We start from the raw sequence: 23444 nt of genomic DNA on the forward strand, positions 1-23444 counted from the left end.
GGGGAGGATCTGTAAAATGGGAGGAGAGCGTGGAGCTGGGATCTCAGAAGCAGGTCTCGAGGGTCCTCTGCGGCCAAGCTCCCGCTGGTCCTCGAGCGCTGCCCAGCGCACTCTCTCGCAGTTCCCGCCAGCCCTAACCCGGTCGCTCCTCGCCGCCTCCCTGGGGCTCAGGTTTTTTTCCGAAGAGACACCTTGTACATTGGAGGTGGCGGCCGCTTCTGCAGCCGGGTTCGGGGGCGTCACTGGCCCTTCCCTTTTCCTAGCATGGAAATGATGAACAAAACCAGCCAATCACGGGACTCAGGGGCGGAGGCTGCTGTTGCCTTTAGTCGCTGGCGGCTGCTTGGAGAGTAACGTCGCCGGCCTTGCCTGAACTGTGCACAGAGAGGAAGCTCACAAGCTCACAGTCGTGTACACACACACGCACACGCACGCACCAGTGCTCGCACACCGTGGGAAGAGAGCAGCGCACTAAGAAGTCAGGTCGCCTTCTCGGGACACCAAAGCGTTAGCTCTGTGGACAAGGAAGCACCGAGATAGTCCGCATCAACGTGGAGAGGACACCTCAGCTGGGGACAGATCGGAGACGCCTGCTCTATCGGATAGAGCTGGTGGTGGGTAGTAAGAGGGGTACTTTCTTCCAAGCGTCTTTGCTAAATATACACACACGTGCGCGCGCACACACACGCGCGCGCGCACACACAAACGCACGCCCTCTTAAGTGGAGTGAATGCGGGGAGGGATAGGGAAGGAGTTTATATTCCGTGCAGCGCTCAATCCGGAAAGTACAAATACACACGCGAGCAGATCAGCCGATCGCCCACTCAGCGTGGGTGGTGGATGACGACCCCGACTCAGAATTCTGCAGGAAACAACTGATGACAGAGGTGTCATTAGGAACTTCATGGATATTTATGTGACTCGTTCATTGCCATTTGGAAACTCCTCACGCAGGAGTCAACGAAACTCCAATCCCACTTGAACTTCCCTGCTGAGAAACAGGATTCTGAGAAAAGTAGGACCTCCTTTTCAAATGCAAGTACACCTATACACACACACACAACACACACACACACACACACACACACATACACGAAGGAAGGAAGGAGAAAAGAAATGAAGGAAGAGAGGAAGGAAGAAAAGAAGGAAAAAAATGGAAGAGCCAGCTTTTCTCTGAAAGTCTTAGTAATGTGCATTTAGCCTGATTTTCACCCTCTCCTCCCCTTTACTCTTTGTTTTTACTTCTATTGTATTGTGTGGCAGGGGCACCTTTCCCGTCCTAGGTTCTAGTCTTCAGAGACCTTCTCCAAGTCTTGGATCTCCGCCCTCACCCAGAGAGAAGCTTGCAACTCAGGTTGTACCATGCCTTGGCTTGGCTTTTACTGAGGGGTGGTGGAGGTGGGTCGGGAGCCACTCCTCGGGTGACATAGTGCCTGGCAGCCAGGATTTCCCCCATCTATTTGAGCGGGTCCCAAATTCTTCACCTCCACCCCTTCCCCCGGAGCCTCTCAATTCATTTTCTTGTTCTTTCAGGTTGAGGGGTGTCTCCAGCTGTCATCCACTCTTGGCCCCTGGGGTTTACACCTTCCTAAACCCAGAAACGGTGAGGTTCACCCCCAGTCCTCTGCTGGAGGGGCACAGGAGTGGCTGTTCCGATTTCCAGTCCCTTGACAGCTTAAAATAACAAGGATAACAGCCAACACCTTTGCTTGAAAACCCGAGAGCCCTGGCAATGTTTGCCATTCTTCCCCTAAGATGTAGAAAGTTAAGAACCTCTTAGGCCTCTGCTCACAGCAGAGCGAATAGGAGGTTGGGTCTAAAATACTCAAAGGAGCAAGTAATTATGAACATTTATTGACACTACAAGTGGCCCACCGGGAGCGTTTTGAGTTTATTGATGTCTAGGCAAATCCCACTTGCATTAATGCAGCTCAATCACACTGCCTTCTCAATTAGCAGAAACTGCAAGAATAAAATAGCTTCTTATTTAAGTGAAAAGGGTACTGGGGTGCAGAGGGGGTGGGCAATGCATGGTTAGGATGCTAACTTCTCTAGGTTAACTTTTGATTTTTAAGCAGTAAACAAATATATTCTGGATTTCAAATAAAACATTACCTGCTGCTGCTGATGGAGTAATATGTATCACTTAATTAAATTCATCCAACATTTCTTAAGCAATTACTATGGGCCAGAAAATACATGTGGGCATGGGAACATAGAAATGAATAAAATACAGCATCTAACCAGACAGAAAGATCATGCACTCAGAGGGGGACAGATTGTGAAAAATAAATAAATAAAAATAAGTTGCAATATGGCACCATGAACTAACAGCAGCATTTGAAGTACATATCGTGTATCTGGGTAAGCTACTGGATGGAAGCAGATAGAGTGTTTAAGTCTTGGGGAGCAAGGAAGGTGAGTTTCCTAGGAAAGGGCACACATAAACCGGGGTTTGCAAAGCTAAGGGGTAAGCCAGGCAGAGGGAGGGTAGAACACTGCAAGCACAGGAAAGAGTATGTATACACAGAGAGGAATAAAATGCAGGAGCTTTGGGGTAGATCAGTACTGTTGGAACAGGAAATGGGAAAGGAAAGTAGTGGACATAAGTCTTCAGTGTGATCATAATAATCTAAAGCTACACAATGTCAAATTGTCTTCTCTAATGGGAAAGTTGCAACATGAAAATCTTCAAGAGCAAAGTGGGTTTAATTCATGTATTAAGCTATAAGTTTGGCGAAACGGTTCACATGGCCCAAATGAAACAAAACAAATCCACCAACAGCAAAACTAAAGCAAACCAAGAACTAGTTATAGGAATACATGGCAGATTTAAATGCCTAGGAAAAAAAAAAAAAAAGAACTCTCCAGTTGTAAAATGCTGCTGCTTCTGAATTTGTTAAGCATAGCACATTTTATTGATACATAGAGGTGAACACTTCTGAATGACTGATAATGGTTCAGCGGAACTCAAGAGATTCCCCTTCCCATATTTGAACAACTACGTTTTTTTTAACATCTTTATTGGAATATAATTGTTTTACAGTGGTGTGTTAGTTTCTGCTGTATAACAAAGTGAATCAGCTATACATATACATTTATCCCCATCTCTCCTCCCTCTTGCGTCTCCCTCCCACCCTCCCTATCCCACCCCTCTAGGTGGACACAAAGCACCGAGCTGATCTCCCTGTGCCATGCGGCTGCTTCCCAGAACAATTAAGTTTTGAGAGTATAATTTAATGTCATTTATTTGATATTATTAGATTCATGAAATATGCATCCATAACAATTTGCCAAGTTTAAAAATACGTATAAACCAACACTATGGCCAAACTGAGGACAGTCTGGTTCAATATGCTATTAGGTACAAGAACTATAAATATATATGTTGGGTAAAAAGTCTTACCCACAGCAGTGTCTTTGGACTTACCTCCCTCCATTAGAATGCCTGTTTTGATGATCCTGAAAAATTAAAGTTGTTCCTAAATTTCCATTCTATCTTTGGACTGTAAGTTCTTCAATAAAGAGAACACATTTGTCTTTATTCAGCACAAATCGGCAATTACACAGTAGTACCCTTTGAATAAATAATGCAAGTAATGGCAGATGGTTTTAAAATGCTACTTTATCCTTTAACTTAATGTAAATCATGTTTTAATTGCTGGCTGTGCCCTCAACTTCAGCTGGAAAGAAATGAATAGACACTTGCAATCTCATAGTGGGGTTTTTAACAGCCCATGACATTTTTTAATAGGATATTTTTTAGAGCAGTTTTAGGTTTACAGTGATATTGAGAAGCAAGTTACACACTTACCCAGTTGGGAGGTGGAGATATCTAATAATATCCTCCGAACTGAAAAGGAACTTTAAGACCAAAAAACAAAGCAGGCAACTCCATAAAGTGCAACTATGAAGCTTATTGTGGGTAATTTACATACAGGCAGGAAGGATCCCCCACACAGATGATCCAGAGACAATTGTAGCTGCATTTAGCACCACCAAAAGGGGTACAGGGGGATTAAAAGGGGCCAAAGCTAAAAACAGAATCTGACTACCAAGTGAGAAGCACATCCACACGAACTGGAACTGGAACCAGGGGTTTTTCCTTCCCCTCAAGGTCTCATGACCATTAACCAACTGCATCAGCAAAAGGCATTCTTCCAGTTTTCATGTCAGGTGAAGGCAAGAGTAAAAGTTGACAGGGAACTCATCTGGCTTGGGTGCATTCCCTGTGAGTAGACAAAAGTTTAGCCCTGAGGAAAGGGGGATGGGTAGGACTATGGGCCTAACATGGAGCTGACGTTTGTCAAAGTCAGTGAAAGTACAGTGAAAGTGGCATCATTGTCACCCACCGTCCGTAGTTTACAATAGGGTTCACTCTTGGAATTGTGTATTCTATGGGCTTTGACAAATGTACAATGATATCCACCAATATAATGATGGTATAATATCCACCATTATAATATCATACAGAGCAGTTTCACTGCCCTAAAAATCCTCTGTGCTCTGGCTATTCATGCCCCCCTCCCCAGCCAGTTCCAGGCAACCACTGATCTTTTTACTGTACCTATAGGTTTGCCTTTTCAAGAAGACATATAGTTGGAATGATAAAGTATGTAGCCCTTTCATATTGGCTTCTTTTACTTAGTAATATGCTTTAAAGATTCCTCCGTATTTTTTCATGGCTTGAAAGCTCATTTCTTTTTAACACTGAATATTCCATTATCTGCATGTACCACAGTTTATTTATCCAAATGCCTACTGAAGGACATCTTGGTTGCTTCCAAGTTTTGGCAATCATAAAGCTGCTATAAACGTGCAGTCTTTTGTGTTTGTGTGTGGGCATGTTTTCAACATTTGGGTAAATACCAAGGAGCACTGTTGCTGGTAAGATTGATGGTAAGACTATGGTTAGCTTTGTAAGAAACCTGAAGTGATTTTCAGGTGGCTGTATTATTTTCATTTCATCAGCAAAGAATGAGAGTTCGTGTTGCTCCACATCTTTACCCGCATTTAGTGTTTTTGGTGGTTTGAATTTTGTCCATCTAATAAGCATTTAGTGGTATCTCACTGTTGTTTTAATTTGCATTTCTCCGATGACATACAATATGTTTATTTGCCATCTGTATATCTTCTTTGGTGAGATGTCCAGATCGTTTGTTCATTTTTAAGTTAGGTTTTTCATTTTTTAATTGCTGGGTTTAAGAGTTCCTTGTATATTTTAGATAACAATCCTTTATCACATATGTCTTTTGCAATATTGTCTTCCAGTTCATTCTCTTGACTTTCAGAGCAGAAGTTTTAAATTTTGTTTAAGTCCAGTTTATCAACTATTTCTCACACTGATCATGCCTTTGATGCTATATCTAAAAGAATCATCATCAAATCCAAGGTCATCTAGATTTTCTTGTGTGTCATCTTCTAGGAGTTTTGTAGTTTCCCAAATTACATTTAGGTCTATTATCTATTTTGAGTTAATTTTTGTGAAGAACATACCTAAGGTATATTTGCATGTGGATGTCTAGTGTTTCAGCATCATTTGTTGAAATAACTATTTTTTCTTAATTTTTTTGCTTTACTTCTTTATCAAAGGTCAGTTGAATACACTTGTATGGGTCTGTTTCTGGGTACTTTATTTGTTCCATCGATCTATTTGTCTATTCTTTCACCAGTGTCACATTGTCTTGAGTATTATAGCTTTATAGTAAGTCTTGAAGTCTGGTAGTGTCACTCCTCCAACTTTGTTCTTCTTCAATATTGTGCTGGCTATTTTGGGTTTTTTGTCTTTCCATATAAACTTTAGAATCGGTTTGTCAGTATCCTCAAAGTAACTTGCTGTGATTTTGATTGGAATTGTGTTGATCTGTTAAAAGCTGGGGAGAACTGACATCTTGACAATATTGAGTCTTCCTATCCATGAACCTGGATCATTTCTTCATTTATTTAGTTTTTCTGTGATTCCTTTCATCAGAATTTGATAGTTTTCCTCATATACATCTTGTACATGTTTAGTTAGATTTATACCAAAGTATTTCATTTTTTGAATGCTGATATAAATGTTTTTTTTCCATTTCAAATTCCACGTGTTCCTTGCTAGTACCCATGACATTTTAATAATGGGAATGTTGGTGTAGTAGTCAGGAATCTCGAGAGAAAAAGAACCAATGGAATGTGTGTGTTTACAGATATAAAGAGATTTATTTTAAGGAATCAGTCACACGATTGTGGAGGCTGGCAATTTCTAACTCTGCAGGATAAGCCAGCAGGCTGGAGACTTGGGAAGAGGAAAGAGTTGATGTTGCAGCTCACATCCGAGGTCATCTGGGGGTAGATATCCCTCTTTCTTGGGGAACCTTTGTCTGTTTTTCCTTAAGGTCTTAAGCTTACTGGCTAAGGCCCAGATTTGCTTTACTCATAGTTTATTGATTTAAATGTTACTCTCATCTAAAAAACACCTCACAGCAACATCTGGACTGGTGTTTGATCAGATATCTGGGTGTCTGGCCTAATCAGCTTGGCACATAAGATTAACCATCACAGATGAGCTGATTGAAGGTCTTGTTTATGACCTAGCAATATAGTGAGAATTATTCATACAAAGCCTTTTACCTATGAATCAATGATCAAGAAGAACAAGAAGCATATTAATGAGAAAATTCAGCTGTTCACCAACAGGCAACTCAATCTCTTTATTTGTTTCTGGACAAAATATCTAGTTTTTAAAAATTTATTCTAAATTAATTCATTTTGCCTATGTAAATATTTATAAAAGCTTCACATATTTTTCTGTATGTATGTTCATTGTCCTTTTGTTACTCTTTTTTTCATCCATAGTAACGAAATATCGTAGGCTTACAGCAGAAGGGTGATTTTGACTTTAGGTACAAGATATAATCATGAATCTAGTATAATTTCTGGAACAACAGGAAAAATCCCATCATTGCCATTCTCAACTCTTCCCCGTTATTTAACCCATGTCACTTACATCATCCTTTGCATTTAATACTTAATCTCTATTTAAACATGAATGTCCTTAGAAGAGACAATTCTTACATACTGTTAGTCAAATATTTTAAAAATTTTAATATCCATTTGAAATGTCCTCTGACATCTTGTAAACCCTGCTAGTTAAATATGCCTCATTCTGAAATAAGCACTTCAGCTGCTCACAAGTCCACATTTTAATTGTTTATCAACTCTTATCTCTTTCAGTTCTATAGTCCTAGTTCTTGGTGTTTTATTTCCTACTGCACACACCCCTGAAATGTTAAAATAAACAGGCACACTATCCCATACATGTTTTGGCAAGTCCTAGATGCCCTACCTTATTACCTAGTGATATTTTTTGTGTTCTCCTTTTGCTGTTTTTCTGTGCTTAACAGTGATGGGAGAAACTATCTCGTAGGAAGAGAATAACCATCAGGCTAAATATTACTCCAAACTGGTCAGCTATTGAATAGTGGTCACTTCATAGGCAATTGTGTGTGTCACTACCTAGGGAATTTACTGTTTGGGGTTTGTAATTTCTTCAATCTTTGTGTACCTTCTAAAAGTCTCTCTTGGGCTTCCCTGGTGGCACAGTGGTTAAGAATCCGACTGCCGATGCAGGGGACACGGGTTCAAGCCCTGGTCCAGGAAGATCCCACATGCCGTGGAGCAACTAAGCCTGCGCGCCGCAACTACTGAGCCTGCGCTCTAGAGCCCGCAAGCCACAACTACTGAAGCCCGCATGCCTAGAGCCCATGCTCCACAACAAGAGAAGCCACTGCAATAAGAAGCCCACGCACCACAATGAAGAGTCGCCCCCACTCGCCGCAACTAGAGAAAGCCTGTGTACAGCAACGAAGACCCAACACAGCCAAAAATAAATTTTAAAAACAATAAAAATAAAAAATAAAAGTCTCTCTTGTATCTGATTTAACCAATTTCTGTTCTCCCCTCTTATCTTTATTTTCTTAAATTGCCCAATCTAATCACCCACTTAATGTTTTCTTTAATGGAACCCACATTCCTTTTATATTATTTTCAATTCATCATAATAAAAGCAAAAGAGAAATAGTAGTAAAACTCATTCATGGCTAAAAAATTAGTTCTGTAAATCTATCTCTTTCTAGATATCTATATCTATGTAACTTTTTATAGTTACAATAGTTACAGTGAGTATCTCTAGAAAATATCGCTTTGATATACATATACTGTTATAACATGGAACAGTCCTATGTAAATTGAGTTTTGTGAAGCATTTTAAATGATTTTTAATGTTTGTCATTTGAAGATTTTAAAGAAAAATAATATTGAGGTCATCACTAACTGGTAAACTGATGATCGACATAGCCTGCAGAAGACATTTTGTTTTCCTGCAAAATGGATTGAAATAAAATACACACACATGCATACACAAGCACACACACACATACACACATAATTAGTTGTCAGTACTTCAAATTTATTTTCAAAAATATAAGAAGACTTGTTAATACCAGATTCATCTACTCTGATGCTAACAATTAGGGGGAGTTAAGTAGCAGCTGTTTCATCTCTGTAATTTGTGTTTATTCCAGAATTTTAAAATTTATTTATACTTTAGCTTCTTGGGCCCTGCAGGTATTTGACTTTGCAGCCCTTCAAGTAAGTAATTCTATCAGAAGATATACACTTCGTGATTTACCTGTCTAATGTATTAAAATTTGGATAATTTCAGCTTTTTTTTTGTAAAGTAACTAAATAAAGCCCCTATTAACTAAAATTTTGAATGCCAAGTCTAGAAGTGCCTAACCTGTCAGCAGGAGAAAGTTGCTCTGGGAGAATGAATCAAGATACTCACTGGAGGAAACCTGTGGGAATAAAGGAAAAATAATGAGTCTAATTCACGCATGACCTGTGCCTCACAATATAAATAAACGATCTGTCTTCTGCATTAGCACTATAGTATTTCCCTACGTTCCACCAGAAAACTTTATGTAAATAGCTATGGATACCGGAGGCATTGTGGCTAACCACAGGCTCACAAATAGGCAGCTTATGCAAACTGTGATAGCTTATGTTAGTTACAGTTGTGATCCTATCATTAGAAAATGAAAGAAGTGTGTTTTAGAATTCTCCTGGGAAGATCAAAAATATCTGGGGATTTTACCCCTCTTGTGTGGCCTAAATGTAAAACTATTTACCTTTTGACCACATGTCTTAGATGGAGATAGGAAGAAGGAAGTAGATTGGATTTATCCACTTAGCATCTTTTTGACAGAGGAGTAGTAAATTTACAGAGAATTCTCAGAAGTGAGTGGATGATGACTATAACATTTATGATGTATGGAATTCCTGTGGAGACTCACCTAGAACCTATGAAGATTTTGAATGTGTGTCCTTGGTGTTAGAGATATCTGTCATAGCTCTGTTGAGGTGAGCAGAGATGTTTGGGCAGTTGATGATTCTTGTCCATGGATGCTGAGATCCCTTTGAAGATGAAGTCATGTATAGAAAGCATTAAAACTAGCCTTATATAGTCCTCTGATGACAACTGGTAGAACAAGCACAACAAGACATGTCAAACTACCACTCCAACTGGTATTCAACTACCCACCTAATCCCATGATAGTTACTCATAACTTACAGTTAAAGGGTTAAAGAGATGAGTAGAATCTTTGGAAATCTAGTCAAAATATTTATTGAATAATTACATACTGTGATTAGTGTGTGAAGGAGTCAACAGGGCAATGTAACAGAGGGTAATAAAGGAGTTCTTTGAACAAGACGGTCAGGCAAGGGCTCTCTGAGGAGATGACATTTGAAATGAGACTTGCAGAATAAGAGGAATATAGCAATACACAGAACTGGGTTTAAGAGCATTATAGGCTAAGAGAATAGCAAGTCAAAAGGCCAGGAAGTAGAAAATGGCTAGGCAGAAATGTTAGAAAATAAAGAATACAATGGCAGTCATTATATCATGCATAATAAATTAAGGGAAATAGAAGATACCATATAAGAAGGTATTTGAGGAAAACAAATTTCTGAAATATTTATACCAAAGTCTGTGAAAACAAACTTATTTAGGACATGTAGTATTATTTTTAGGCAATGCTACTTCTCTATTTGAGGCCTGAGCTCATGAATTTAAGCAGAGGTCTGTCAGTATGGTTATACGACTATTTCTAGTTGAGTTGAGTTATACAGGTTTCAGACACAGAATGTATATACTTGAGTTCAACCAGGGTTGAGGTTTTGCCAGACAAGATGGCAGAGGGAGAGAGTTGACAGCATTTAACAAGAGTTGAAAGGGCTACCAAATCTAAGATGGGAAAAAGGGTGTCAAAACAGAAGGGCACAGATGCATAAGGTCTACAACCCAATGGGATGAAATTTCAATACAGTGAAATAATTTTAAGGGGCTATAGGAGAAAGTTAGCTGAAAAGGTGGGAGGTAGTACTCAAAGAGTGAGATACTTGTAACTTGGATTTCGGGGAAAATAAGTTAATAGCAGTGCAAGATATAGAATTTCTATGGGAATGGGAGACTAGATTGAAGTGAAACCAAATTTTGCTAGACATGAGAAAAAAATGCAGAGAAAGACTAGAGTTTTGGATGGATAATTTACACAATTATTTGAAAATCACCAAGAATGACAATAGGAGTAAGTATAAATTGCATGAGTTGAGCAGGCCTTTAATTACTGGGAGTGAGTAGGTGGTCTGTAGATGACAGCATGAGGGTTGGTAGAAGAGGATACCAATGATGGCATAAGTGTCAAAGGAGATGGAGAGATGTTTTGTATATGTAATGGGGAACCAAAAAGGATATCTTTCCTATCACTGGCCATGATTTATATAACATGTCAAAGAAGAAGAGCCTTCATTTGTGAGGACTTGTTGGAGAAAGAGAGACCCCTTCTCAAATGCTCTGAAGTGATCATTAAGTGATGAGAAGACAAGTTACTTAACCTTAAATTATTATAACCAAAAGACAAAGAAAGCATTTTTTTTAGTAACTCTGGATGGTAGACGCTGTCATACTTAAGATTTTTTTCTTATTTGTATTAATTTTAATATTTTTGCTTAAATAGTATATTCTTCACTCTTATGTGATACATCATCTAAAAGGGATTCACACTTGCTGTTATAGTATATCATTTTGATAATCCTAATCCAGCATATGAATTTTGTTAGTTAGCTTTATTAATAACAAGTGACCCCCCCAAAATCACAGTGACTTACAACAACACATATTTATTTCTTGCTCATGATAGATGTCAGTGGCCTGGGTCAGGTTCTGTGATTCTGCTCCACATGTCTTCTCATTCCAGATTCCAGCCTCAGGGAGCTGGCCTTATTTGGGACATTCAGAAAGACAGCTGGCAGGAATTCCTGATGCCTCCTAAAGTTCCTTCTCAGATATTTCTGTATGCTATGTTCTCTTACATTCCTTTAGCTACAGCTTGTACTGTAGCCAAGACCCAAATCAATAAGTCAGTACTGTAGGGCCCTGCATGCCATGTGTCCATAATAAGGCAGGGTAAATCCCTTACTAGGAAGAGAGTGAAAATTCAGCAGAAAAATAAGATCTACCACTGGGAAATCTAATACCTCACAAAAGATTAAAAGATATAATAATAAATCATTAAGAGATGAATACTCAGGAGATAAATCCACATTGGGCAGATAGAGTTGTGTCTGTCATGGATAGAAATCCAAGCTGACAAAGTCTGCAGGGTCCAAAGGGATAGGAGATTTAAAGACAGAATAAATGTCAACAATATTTTTTTTCTGTAAAAAATCACAGAAAATAAAAGCAGGTGAAGCAATGGGAATAATACTGTTAGAAAAGAAAGGTTAGCTAGTCCATATCCTAAAACCCTCACAAACTGGCAACTCTTCCATGGTAAATTTTTCATGATCCAACATCTAGCCACCAAATTTACTGACCCTGATATATGAATTTTGTCATCACTACACAAATGCTCTGTGTGTCAAAGAACAGACCCACATTATTAAAGCCTAGAAGCTAACAGCTTGTTTTATTCATCTCAGCATAGGGCTGGTTTTGCCAGTGGGCTAAATGTGTTTGAAGGCTGATGGCCAAAGCCCTCTTTCCATAGGACTATGCTTGGGCTGCCAAAACTTTTATCTTCAATTTTCTTTTCTGTAGTATTTCTGGTTTAATCTTGACCCTTTCTGATTGGCACGTTTATTATTTAGCATTCTTATCCCATATAGTCAGGTTATATTTATGTATTCACAGCTATGTAGCTATCCTGTAATTCCAGAGAACCAACATGATATACACATATTCCTGAATTTTAAACCTGGAGAAAATTTTCCCTTGACTATATTGCCTTAGTAAATTAATAATATTTATAGAGTAATATAAACATATTAACATAAATTAATGTTTATATCTTTTGAAGATAGGCTTCAAAACTCTTGAATATCAAACCAACGAACCTAAATAATTATCTGATCAAGGCAGAAAGATTTAATTAAACAAAGAAGCAATTAGCTATGAGAATTGAGGTGTTCATAGAGGCATAAAAATGAGTTAGTTATTCTCTCTCATGGTCCACTGTGGACTTTAGCAAGCATCATTTTAATTTCATTATCAATATATCATAATAACTGACATTCAGTGAAATGTACTATTATAAAGGGTAAAATCTGATGAGTTTGGTAAAGTCTACAAGCAATAACCAACACTCTGATCAGAGCACAGAACATTTCCATCATCCTGGAAATGCACTTTGTTCCTCTCTCCAGTCAATCTCCATCTACCAAATGCAATGATCTTCATTATTTATCTCACCATACATTAGTTACCTTGTTCTTGAGCTCCACAGGGATGGACTTACGCAGTACACACTCTTTCCTGACTTGGTTTTGAGAGTTTTCAGTGTTGTATTACAGCAAACTGTATTCTGTTTGGCTTCTAATTTCCTGCATTTTAATTCAGAAAGTGGCATGCATTCAGAAAGTAGTGTGAACATGAGGCTCACCTTAAGCATTTCCCTTCTCTTAGGGATCACATATGCGTTAGTTCATTTCCTCTGAGAAGCAGATGCCAAGACAGGATTAGACATGCAAAAGATGTACCAGAGGAAGGGACTGTGAGGAATGCCAGGAGGCAGCCAGAGGAGGCAGGGGGTCCATCAGACTGTTATGCAAGTCTTATCTCTGTGAAGGAAGAGGGAAGGAAGGCGAGCTATGCAGGAAAATAAAAGTGAGCCTTTAGAAAAACTCTATGAGAGTTTCAGTCAAGGATATGAAGAATCCTTAAGACAAAGTTGCCCACTGGAAGACACTAGTATTTCTGCCATAATCACTCATTAGCTGGGAGCAGCCCATAGGAAGTGGGGTCCTGGCAAGAATGCGGCCGTGAATTCAGAGTGTAGCACCTGGGGTCTTCTACCATTTATGCTTTCTGTAGCAGGATATATGAGGAGGACATTTTCTTTTTCGTTTTTTTTTTGGAGTATAGCTGATTTACAATGTTGTGTTAGTTTCAGGTGTACAGCAAAGTGAATCAGTTATACATATACATATATTCACTCTTTTTTTATTTTTATCTCATTTTATTTTTTTATTGGAGTATAGTTGCTTTACAGTGTTGTGTATCTGCTCTTTTTTAGCTGTGAGGGGACATTTTCATGACCACTCACCTCTACCCATCCCCACCTAGCCCCCCACCCTGGCCCAAGATTTACTTCTCCACACATGTTCAAGAAGCAGTCCTTCTATGATTATCATGGGCCTCTCTTTCTGAGGGGACCCTTAGAAGACAGTGGTTGGTAGAACAAATATAGTCCGTCACTGCTGTTGGTCACAGGGCCATATCCTGTACTCATGGTCTCCCTCCTCTCACCCTCAGCAGGCACCTTTGAAGGTCTTGATGGCTTAACTAGTGGTTTGACTCAAACCTCCATTCATGAGGGCTCCAACCCCTTGGTGATCATGATCTTCCTAGAACAGGGTTGCTGCATGTGTCTCTTCCCAATTACGTTAGAGGAAAGAAGCAACAGAAGTGTCCAAGTGGGTTACATGAATTCCACATTTATTCCTCCCTGCCCTCAACAGGCACACCTGCAAACGTATTCTCTTCTGCAAGGCCATTTTTGCAGATCACCACTGGTGTGATTATTAGGGGTTGGGCCACACCTTGCACCAATGTCCCACCTTCCATTCCGGATTGCCTTTTCCCTGCTTGCTGGGCTCCAAATCTTGGTCTTATCACATGTTTTTTGGGGTTAATACCAGTACTATTTGCATTATTTCACATTGTCTGAAAGGTAACTCTCAGATAGGCAGTGCCTGTGGCAGCCACACCAGTTTTGCTACTCATTATGGCAGCCCACTTTGCTTCTGATGGTTAGATGCTACCTTTGACCTCTATGTTTTCAAGATTCCATCATCATTCTTACCTTCAGCAAACACAGTTCTGTAACAGCACTTATTTCCACGAGCCCTACCAACAGACCACAGCTGCCCTCGAGCTTCTCAAGGATGATGGTGTTTCTTTCACCAGTGTATTACTATTGCTTTTGTAATTGAGGTGTATTCCAAGCTCTCTCTCAGAACATGGTTAACTGGTGGGTTTTCTGTCCTTAAATAATATACCCAGTAGCTTGGCAACTTTTGTGAATTTTTAAAATTCCTTTTTTCCATGTCTGCCATGGCAGTTTTGGCTTTTCTACGGTACTTATTATGGGCTATCACTTTCTCCACGTTTCCAAGAACCATCTTAATAGTGTATCAGCACTATTTTCTGAGGTCTGGTCAAGCTGCCAAACGCTTTATCACAAGATAGTTCTCCCTTATCAATAAACTAAGGAATCCTTATCCCAACTCATGTTCTACTGTTTTTGGTACAGGATCATCAGGATGCAATCTAAATAAGATTGTCCCAACTCCATCCAGTGCATACTGACTAGCTCCTGCAGACCCACTAGAAGCCTACTGGGAGGTGCCCACAGGGATCACAGGTCCTTATCTCCTTTAGCCTGCCCAGCACTTCCCCAGCTTGGAATCTAAACGGGGAGCTACAGCCAGGTGCTGAGGGGTGTTCATGTTGTCTTGTGCAGCAGTGATCACTCAATCATTTTCAAGCAATGGAGGCGTGCAGGCCCTTATTAGGAAGGAGAAGGCCTCTTCTTCAAGTCCAAAGGATTCAAGGGATCTGGAGTTAATATAATGAGTTCATCAACCCAAATGTCCCCAGCTCAAGCCTCAGTATCTCACTCTTTCCAAACAGGAATCCATCACTGGCACAGTCTTTGCTGGAAAGACTGACTATTCAACCTCCTCTGGAAGGCTCTAGGCTATTATTGTAATTAATTCCTGGGCCGAATACTGTTTTTTTCCTGTCTCCAGCTGCAGGAGATAAGAGCCCCTTTGCAAGCTGCAAAGGAGGCCCTCTAAATTTTACACTTCACCGTCAATTGGTGATTAATCACCCACAGCCTTTTATTGGTCTTCTCTGATGCATCAAAGTCATTCAGTAAGAGACACCTGATGTGATTTCCTTCTAATACTTCCCTCAGCCATGCAAAAGCCTGAGATACTGCACCTGTGAATGCATTCATTTGCACCAGCATACCAAACCAATTCACCACAGGTGAGAGTTTTAACAAATGCACTGCTATAATTGTAGGCCTGGGCCTACTACCAGTGATGGAATCTTCCTCGCCAGCTTGCTGGCAGGGCATCTGGCTTCAGTATCTCATATAAGAACTATTTACTTAGACCACTGCTGACACTAATTGTCTTAAGTCAGAACTTTGGAAAACAGACTCTGAGATTTGCAAGTCGCAAGTGTTTGGGGCAGCACCCTCAATACCAATATTTAGATATAAAGGCACTAGAACTAGGCAAAGAGGAAAGCTGAACTTCAGTGAGTTACAAAGGATGAACTCATATAGTTTCATGGGAAGCACTGGAGTTGGGTTGGTCCTTTAGAGTGGCCTTGGCTTGACACCACTTTGGGATGGGACCTGACTTGAGTTTAGATGCTCACTTGAGCTAAAGGAAATTTCTGGAGAGGGACACAGCTGTTGGCATTCCGAAAAGGTGGAGGAATGAGTGTCTCAGTCTTGCAGGGGGAGTTTGGGTGGTCCATCATATTATCTACTATTGAAAGTGATTGAGAATGACATTGTGTTTGTTGGTCACTCCTTCTTGACTTTTCATTCCTAAGAATTTTAGGACCTTTATTCTTTCCTATTTTTACTGTAGTTTCTGGGAGTATTGATTCAGGTTTCATTAGGTTTATTCTGTACTGTCATTAATGTTGATTCACGTGACAGCTATTTTAAGTTACACATGTCGGAGTTTTGTTACTTAATATTTCTCTGAGAATGACAATATATTCCTTTCAAGAAACCCGGGATTTTATAGTAAAAAGGAAGATTACGTCTGACACTTCTTACAAAGGCTAAGTTCAGCAAGCTCAGTATCTCTGTAGGCTTTAGAAAAACTGGCTATTTAATTAATTCTTGGAGGCTTAAAGGAAAATAAAAAGAAGTGAAGAAAAAAACAAACACCACCTACAGTTTTAAGTGGATTTTGTTCATCTTGCTGTGTGAAGCAGCCCATTGTTAATTTTAGAAATGCTTTACAATATTTAACTTTCAGATCACCCTTAATGACACTGAGATTTACTGTCTAAGTGAAACAATCAAAATAAGAGACAGTCATGTGAGTGACAAACACCTCTGCTCTACTTTCTCTTTGCAGTGGGATAATAAAGCTCAGGTCCGCTGATCCAGGCAGTGGTGTATAGGGGCATCCCATGGCTCATAGCACAAGATCCCAAATATGATATGTGCAGAATCACACCCTAATATATTAAAAGCCCCGTGGTAAAGTCATATGTAACATTATGGTTTGAAGAAAGAGGATTTTTTGTGCGAGATTGCACATTCAAACGTATTGAATGCTCAATGTGGCATTTATTTGGATGAGCAATGAAAGATTCATATAAATGTTCATGAATTATCACATGGTTGCACATAATGTTCAGCTACACTTACCTAAATGTTTTCATATTGTGTGAGATAGATTCATCTATAAAGACTGAAAGTCACATTTGAATGAATGATTAATGAAAACAGATCTAATTGATATCATCGTAGCATCACCTACTCACTCTAATGTTTCCATATGTCTTTGTATTGTTTCCAAACATCAAAATAAAATGTTGTATAAGAGCTATAAGAATAGTTTACAGGTTATTCTGAAAAATGAAGAAATAAAATGACAAACGAATTAGGAGCCATTTTATGATATTTTCATAGATTAAAGAGAGAGTGTTATTTTGTTTAGAACCTTGTGATAATGGAGGTGGCTCAATTACCTCTGAGTACTTGGGAGAGTGCTGTGTTTGACACGAAAGGCACAAGATTCTGTTCTTTATTCCCCATTTCATCCAGTGTGACTGCACAGTTGAACTAAAATATTCCTAATCACTGGATAGAGCAGGTATCTTTGAGGGTGGAGGATAACAATCAAGGGAGCATAGGAATTTTACACATTCTAAGAATCCTGGGAGAAGAAGAAAGAAAGTAAGGTAGCCAGGGAAAATTCCTTACAAATCATTCAGGAACACATTCATTTTTTGGCTCTTGCCTTAGGACTGATAAGAGAGGTTCAAAAAAGCCAAAAAAGAAAAAAAATCAATCCAGTTACTATGGATTGGGAGGCAGAAAAGGAACTCTTACAACAAAGTTTAATTATTTAACTATTGCTGTGTATAATATTGCTTTCTGTTTAGGAATGTTTACACCAAGGGCTAAGGTTAAAAAATCTCTTAGACCTTGTGTGATTAAAACTGCTAATTAATTGTCACATAAATTAATTGTAGGGTTTTCACATATGACTCTTTGAAGTATCTGCTGTCATTAGTTCTCACAAGTCTTCACAGCTCTCCTTCTATGCCACTGGCATGTAAGGCTTTGGGACATTAGGTACTTGATAGACATTCAATAATAGAATACAACAAATACACCACTTTTTCCTTTATCGCAACCTCTTGAGTATTTCCCATTCTAATGCATTTTCTTTAATCCACACCTTTACCTCCTCGCAACACTTCTTCTCCATTTCATCCTATAAAATGAGCATATCTTTGTTAGCTTATCAAAAATTTTCATTGTAAGTTGTCTATCTTGTTAGTATTTTAATAGGCCTAAGGGATTAATATAAATGTTACTGTGATGGCTACTTTTATATGTCAACTTGGAAGGTGTTGTGGATGAAATTAACATTTAAATTAGTAGACTTTGGGTAAATCAGATGGCCCTCTATAACCTGGGTGGACCTCATCAAATTAGTTGAAGACCTGAATAGAGTAAAAAGAATAGCCTGCCTGAGCAGGGGGGGAATATTTAGCAGACTACCTTTGGACTTCATCTGCACCATTGGCTCACCCATGCCTTGAGCCTGCTGGTCCACACTGCAGATTTTGGACTCACCAGCCTCCATACCTGTGTGAGCCAATTCCTTATAGTGAATCAACCTCTCTCTCTCTCTGAACATATATACCTTATTGGTTTTGTTTTTCTGGAAAACCTTGACTAATAGAGCTATCATATGAAACTTGGATATTCAAATTTAGGTAAAAGTATATTTCAGAAATTTAATTGTGATTACATTGTTAGCTTCTCTCTATGGTTACATCTAGGTCCTTAAATACTGTCTGCTTGGATAGCAGAGCTTGCTTAATGGAGATATTACATCGCTAATTGCATTGCCAGGGCAGGTTTATGACTGCACAACAGCTATCTCTCTCAAGAAAGTGACAATAAAAGCAGTTTATTGAATATTTGAAATCTCAAAAACAGCAACAGCAAACGGAAAAGGAAGAAAGAGGGAATTACGTAGAGAAAGAGCTCTGGAGATCTACAGAAGGATCTCTTGGAGTCTTAGGCTGAATACCAATCTGCAGGTGTACAGTGAAACTCCATGAGAGCAGACACAGAAAAAATCCGGAGGAAAGAATAATTGCCAGGTACTCATAAGCCAAACAATTGCTATACGTTAAAGAGGTCCATGGATCCTTCCAAAACCCAGAAACCAAAGGAAGAAACCTTATTAAATACATGAGCCATTTAGTAGAGATACAAGAAAGGCCATGCTTTAGTAATTGGGCTGAACTACTCCTACAGAATAGATTATTCTAGACCAAGGTTCAGCAAACAAAGAACCAAATCTGACCCACTGCCTGGTTGATTAAAGTTTTATTGGAACACAGATATTCTCATTCATTTATATTTTATCTATGGAGGGTTTTGTGTTACAACAACAGATTTGTTTAGCTGAGGTAGAGAACGTAGGCCTTGCAAGGCTTAAAATAGATGCTGTCTCATTCTTTACAGGAAGTTTGCTGATTCCTCCTCTAGAATTACCCTGATCAAAAGAACTTTCATGCAAAAGATGCTCATCTTTGCTAATTACTAGAGAAATGCAAATCAAAACTACCATGAGGTACCACCTCACTCCAGTCAGAATGGCCATCATTAAAAAGTCTACAAATAATAAGTGCTGGAGAGGGTGTGGAGAAAAGGGAACCCTTTTACACTGTTAGTGGGAATGTAAATTGGTACAACCACTATGGAGAACAGTGTGGAGTTTCCTCAAAAAACTAAAAATAGAGTTGCCATATGATCCAGCAATCACACTCCTGGGCATATACCCAGACAAAACTATAATTCAAAAAGATACATGCATCCCTATGTTCATTGCAGCACTATTTACAATAGCAAAGACATGGAAACAACCTAAATGTCTGTTGACAGATGAATGGATAAAGAAGTTGTCATACACACACGCGCACGCGCGCACACACACACACACACACTTTGGAATATTACTCTGCCATTAAAAAGAATGAAATAATGCCATTTGCAGCAATATGGATGGACATAGAGATTATCATATTATGTGAAGTCAGAAAGAGAAACACAAATACCATATGCTATCACTTATATATGGAATCTAAAATATGATACAAATGAACTTATCTATGAAACAGAAACAGACTCACAGACATAGAAAACAGACTTGTGGTTGCCATGGGGGAGGGGGTTGGGGGAAGGATGGATTGGGAGTTTGGAATTAACAGATGCAAACTATTATATATAGAATGGGTAAACAAGTCCTACTATATAGCACAGGGAATTATACTGAATATCCTATGATAAACCATAATGCAAAAAAAATGGAAAAAGAATATATCTATGTATAACGGAGTCACTTTGCTGTACAGCAGAAATTAAACACAATATTGTAAGTCAACTATACTTTAATAAAATAAAAAAAAAGAATTTTCATGATTTCCATGCAACTCAACAGCCTGTCAGAACAAAGTCCAACATTATTAAAAGTCACACAACAAAATTCAGCAACCAACAATTTAAAATTTACAATGCTTGTCATCCAATCAAAACAATTTTCAGGTTTTGATCAAGATGGCAACGTAGGAAGTTCTCAAACTCCCTCTTCCCATGGATGTATGAAAAAATAACTTCAAAATGGGTAGGAAAGACTGAGGTCTTCCAGCACAGCCCCATACAACTGGGAAGGAACTCCCATCTCCCACCTTCACTGAGCTTTGTGTCCATGAAACCTACGAGGCTATAGCAAACAAGGGAGCAGTTGTTAATGAAGGCAAAGGCACTCTCATTTCAGTGCTTTCCCGGCTCCACCCAGGGCTCAGTGTAGAGGGAACAGATAAAATCACCCACCTCCCAGTCTTTTCCTGAGAGGGGTCCATCTGCATACTTTGAAGGCACTATATAAGAGTTGTGTTTCTAATTTAGCATACATCTCTATCTCTATCTCTATCTCTCTATAGATCTTTTGTTTCCTATTTCTATCTTTAGATGTCAGGACTTGTGATTTTTATTCTCATATATATATATATATAAGCGGACTCTCAACCACTGTGCCACCAGGAAAGACCTACTATATGTGGTTTTGATAGTTGTCTTATTGGCATCATCATTGTCTGAAATTTAATGGTTACACTGCTATATTCATCCTACTAAGAACTGTTCTCAAGTTAATAAGGTCCAGTCTGCTAAATAGACCATTCCTTTTAGGTTTCTTCCCATTTTCCCACAGCATGTTGGAAAGGTAATCTGTATGCTCTGGCTGCATATTATTATTACAATTTTACTTTTAGATAGTTTAATATACTTACATGATTAGTTGTATTATGTTACATTTTAATATGACATTCTCATTTTCACTAGATTACATGAGTCAGGTCCTCTTTCCTAAAAGATGTAGCTACTTATATATAAATTTTTGCCATAATTTTACCAACACTGTGCTGTCTGTAAAAATTTCATGGCACCTAACTGGTAAGTGATATATTAAATGACCTCAGACCCCGGTATGGAAGACATATTTTGAATCAAGTTCTAGCATTTTGTTTGAGCTATTACAATGCAAATTATAACACTGTACTACAGTTCTGAGATGTATTAAAAAAATAAGAGGCATAACACTAATTGTGCCAGGTGGTGCCTTTCATTTGCAGTGACAAAGCTGATTACTCTACAAAATGAGTTTACTGTAAAAGAATGTTAAAAATTTCTATCTAGTGCATCACCGATTTCTTTAATTACCTACTGTTAATGTACCTTCAATAGCAATACATGGTGCAGACAAGCTACCAGAATTAAATATTTAAATGAAATTGTGCATTTTTTATTAAAGGAAGTATTTAAATAAAGCAAAAGTAACTTTATATCTAATAAGCTTCACTTATATGAATGAAGATTAAAACAGTTCATATTCTTTCTTAGGGAACTTGATAGCAATTGCTGAATTTCTTTAATAATGAAAAGTTGGATTCAACAAAATTTAAACAATACAAATAATCATATATTTTAGTGTTTCAACATTTTAGTGTGTTAATTACCTTCAATGATACATTCTGCCTCAAAGCCTCCTTACATGCTGAGGAACATATTGAAGAATTATAAAGGTGTCGTGTAAAGTATGTTGTCACATATTCTGCAGTAAGTGGGTTTCAGAAAAACCTGCCCAAGGCTTAAGGAAAAAATAAAAGAGTTTAAAGTGTTATCTGTCTACATCAAAAGCAGTAGCTCATCAGTTAAATGAATTATGGTAACTTTGTGAAATATAGAAATTAAGATGCATTTGTGTAAAAGAATAATGTGTAACCAGAACAGTATAAGAATACCTGAAGTTATTAAAATGTTCATGATATATTAAATAAAATGCAGTTGGTATAAAACAATATGTACCTTATGGTAAAAATAGCATGGGTAAATGTAGTATGTGTGTGTCCATGTACATGAAGAGTGCATGTAGAAAATGAGAGAAAGACTGCGTCAGCATCCTGAAAGAATGATAACTGAATGGTAACAAGCATCATCTGGGTAGTGGGGTTATGTGTTCTTATTTCCCTTCACATGCTTTTAAAATATATTTAAAGTTTTCATTATGAATGTGTATGACCATTATAATAAGACAGTGATAATTGCAAGAGAAGTATTCATTAATGATTGTAAAAAATTGTTATTAACTATTTAATACATACTATACTAATAATTGCTTATTTCAACAGAAAAAATAGACACAAATATTAACCAATTACTAATAAGATATTATGTCTTAAAATTATTATAACTTCTAGATTCATCTGCTCCATTTTATACTTATTTTTCTATATACCTCCAAGAAAGGAATCCTGTTCTTTCTTTTACCTCTTGTTTCTTCTATCTTGTCTTTTCTTGTTACTCCCATAAATGCATATGAAGTTTGTGGTAGATGTTGGGTGTGCCCCAGGAGACTCATGCCATTAGAAACAGGGAGTGTTGCACGACGGTTACTGGCAGCTGAGCACTTCCCTCAGAAATGTCTTTGTTTGAAGAGAGTTGAGCCACCCGAGATTTGACGAGCCCTCCCGTGGAGTGGCCAGAGTCCAATGATGGCTAATGTGGGGCTACAGGTGGCCAGCCCCTGTGCCTTGATTCAGGACTTCTCTCAAGGGCCTTCCCCATCTCAGGTTCCCTGTTGGGTTGTCTGAAGCTTCTGTTCCTTCTACATCCAGTTGCTCCCTCTTTTCTTCCCAACCCTGCCTCATGTATTCCCTCACAAATACTGTCCCTCAGAACATGGCCCAATACAGTTACTGCTCACACATCTCTGTTTCTGGGTCTATTTTGCAGAGAACATGTCAAACTGATGATACAGAATTGCTTCCAGGGAATAATTTATTGGGAAATGTAAGGCCCTATATAAGAAGAGGAGCCCATTTTCAGTTCAAATCCCTCATGAGAGAAGTCTCTTTCTCTTGCCCTCACACTTAACATAGGAAGGGAATTTCAGAATAGACAGAGCTGCAGCCAAAGCTGCCAGACAGACACTATTCCTGTGGAAAACAAGTCAGGCTGTTAGTCGGCGTATTGCAGAACATCTCAGGGGGAAGCAAA

General features: G+C 38.7%; 1 long non-coding RNA gene across 2 annotated transcripts; it reads left to right on the forward strand.

Annotated features, from left to right (window-relative positions):
• The first annotated feature begins 401 nt into the window (after positions 1-401).
• LOC112396140 (uncharacterized) lies at positions 402-7640 on the forward strand. 2 transcript variants are annotated; one of them, XR_003002507.1, is made up of 4 exons: positions 402-614; positions 1264-1354; positions 1534-1603; positions 7582-7609. It is a non-coding gene; the product is annotated as an uncharacterized LOC112396140 (long non-coding RNA). The 2 variants fall into 2 exon arrangements; XR_003002506.1 differs by having other exon boundaries at positions 1264-1603; positions 7582-7640.
• The last annotated feature ends 15804 nt before the right edge of the window (positions 7641-23444 follow it).

This window comes from Neophocaena asiaeorientalis, unplaced genomic scaffold, assembly GCF_003031525.2.
Source record: "Neophocaena asiaeorientalis asiaeorientalis breed wild unplaced genomic scaffold, Neophocaena_asiaeorientalis_V1.1 scaffold146, whole genome shotgun sequence".
In the NCBI taxonomy this organism is placed as follows: domain Eukaryota; kingdom Metazoa; phylum Chordata; class Mammalia; order Artiodactyla; family Phocoenidae; genus Neophocaena; species Neophocaena asiaeorientalis.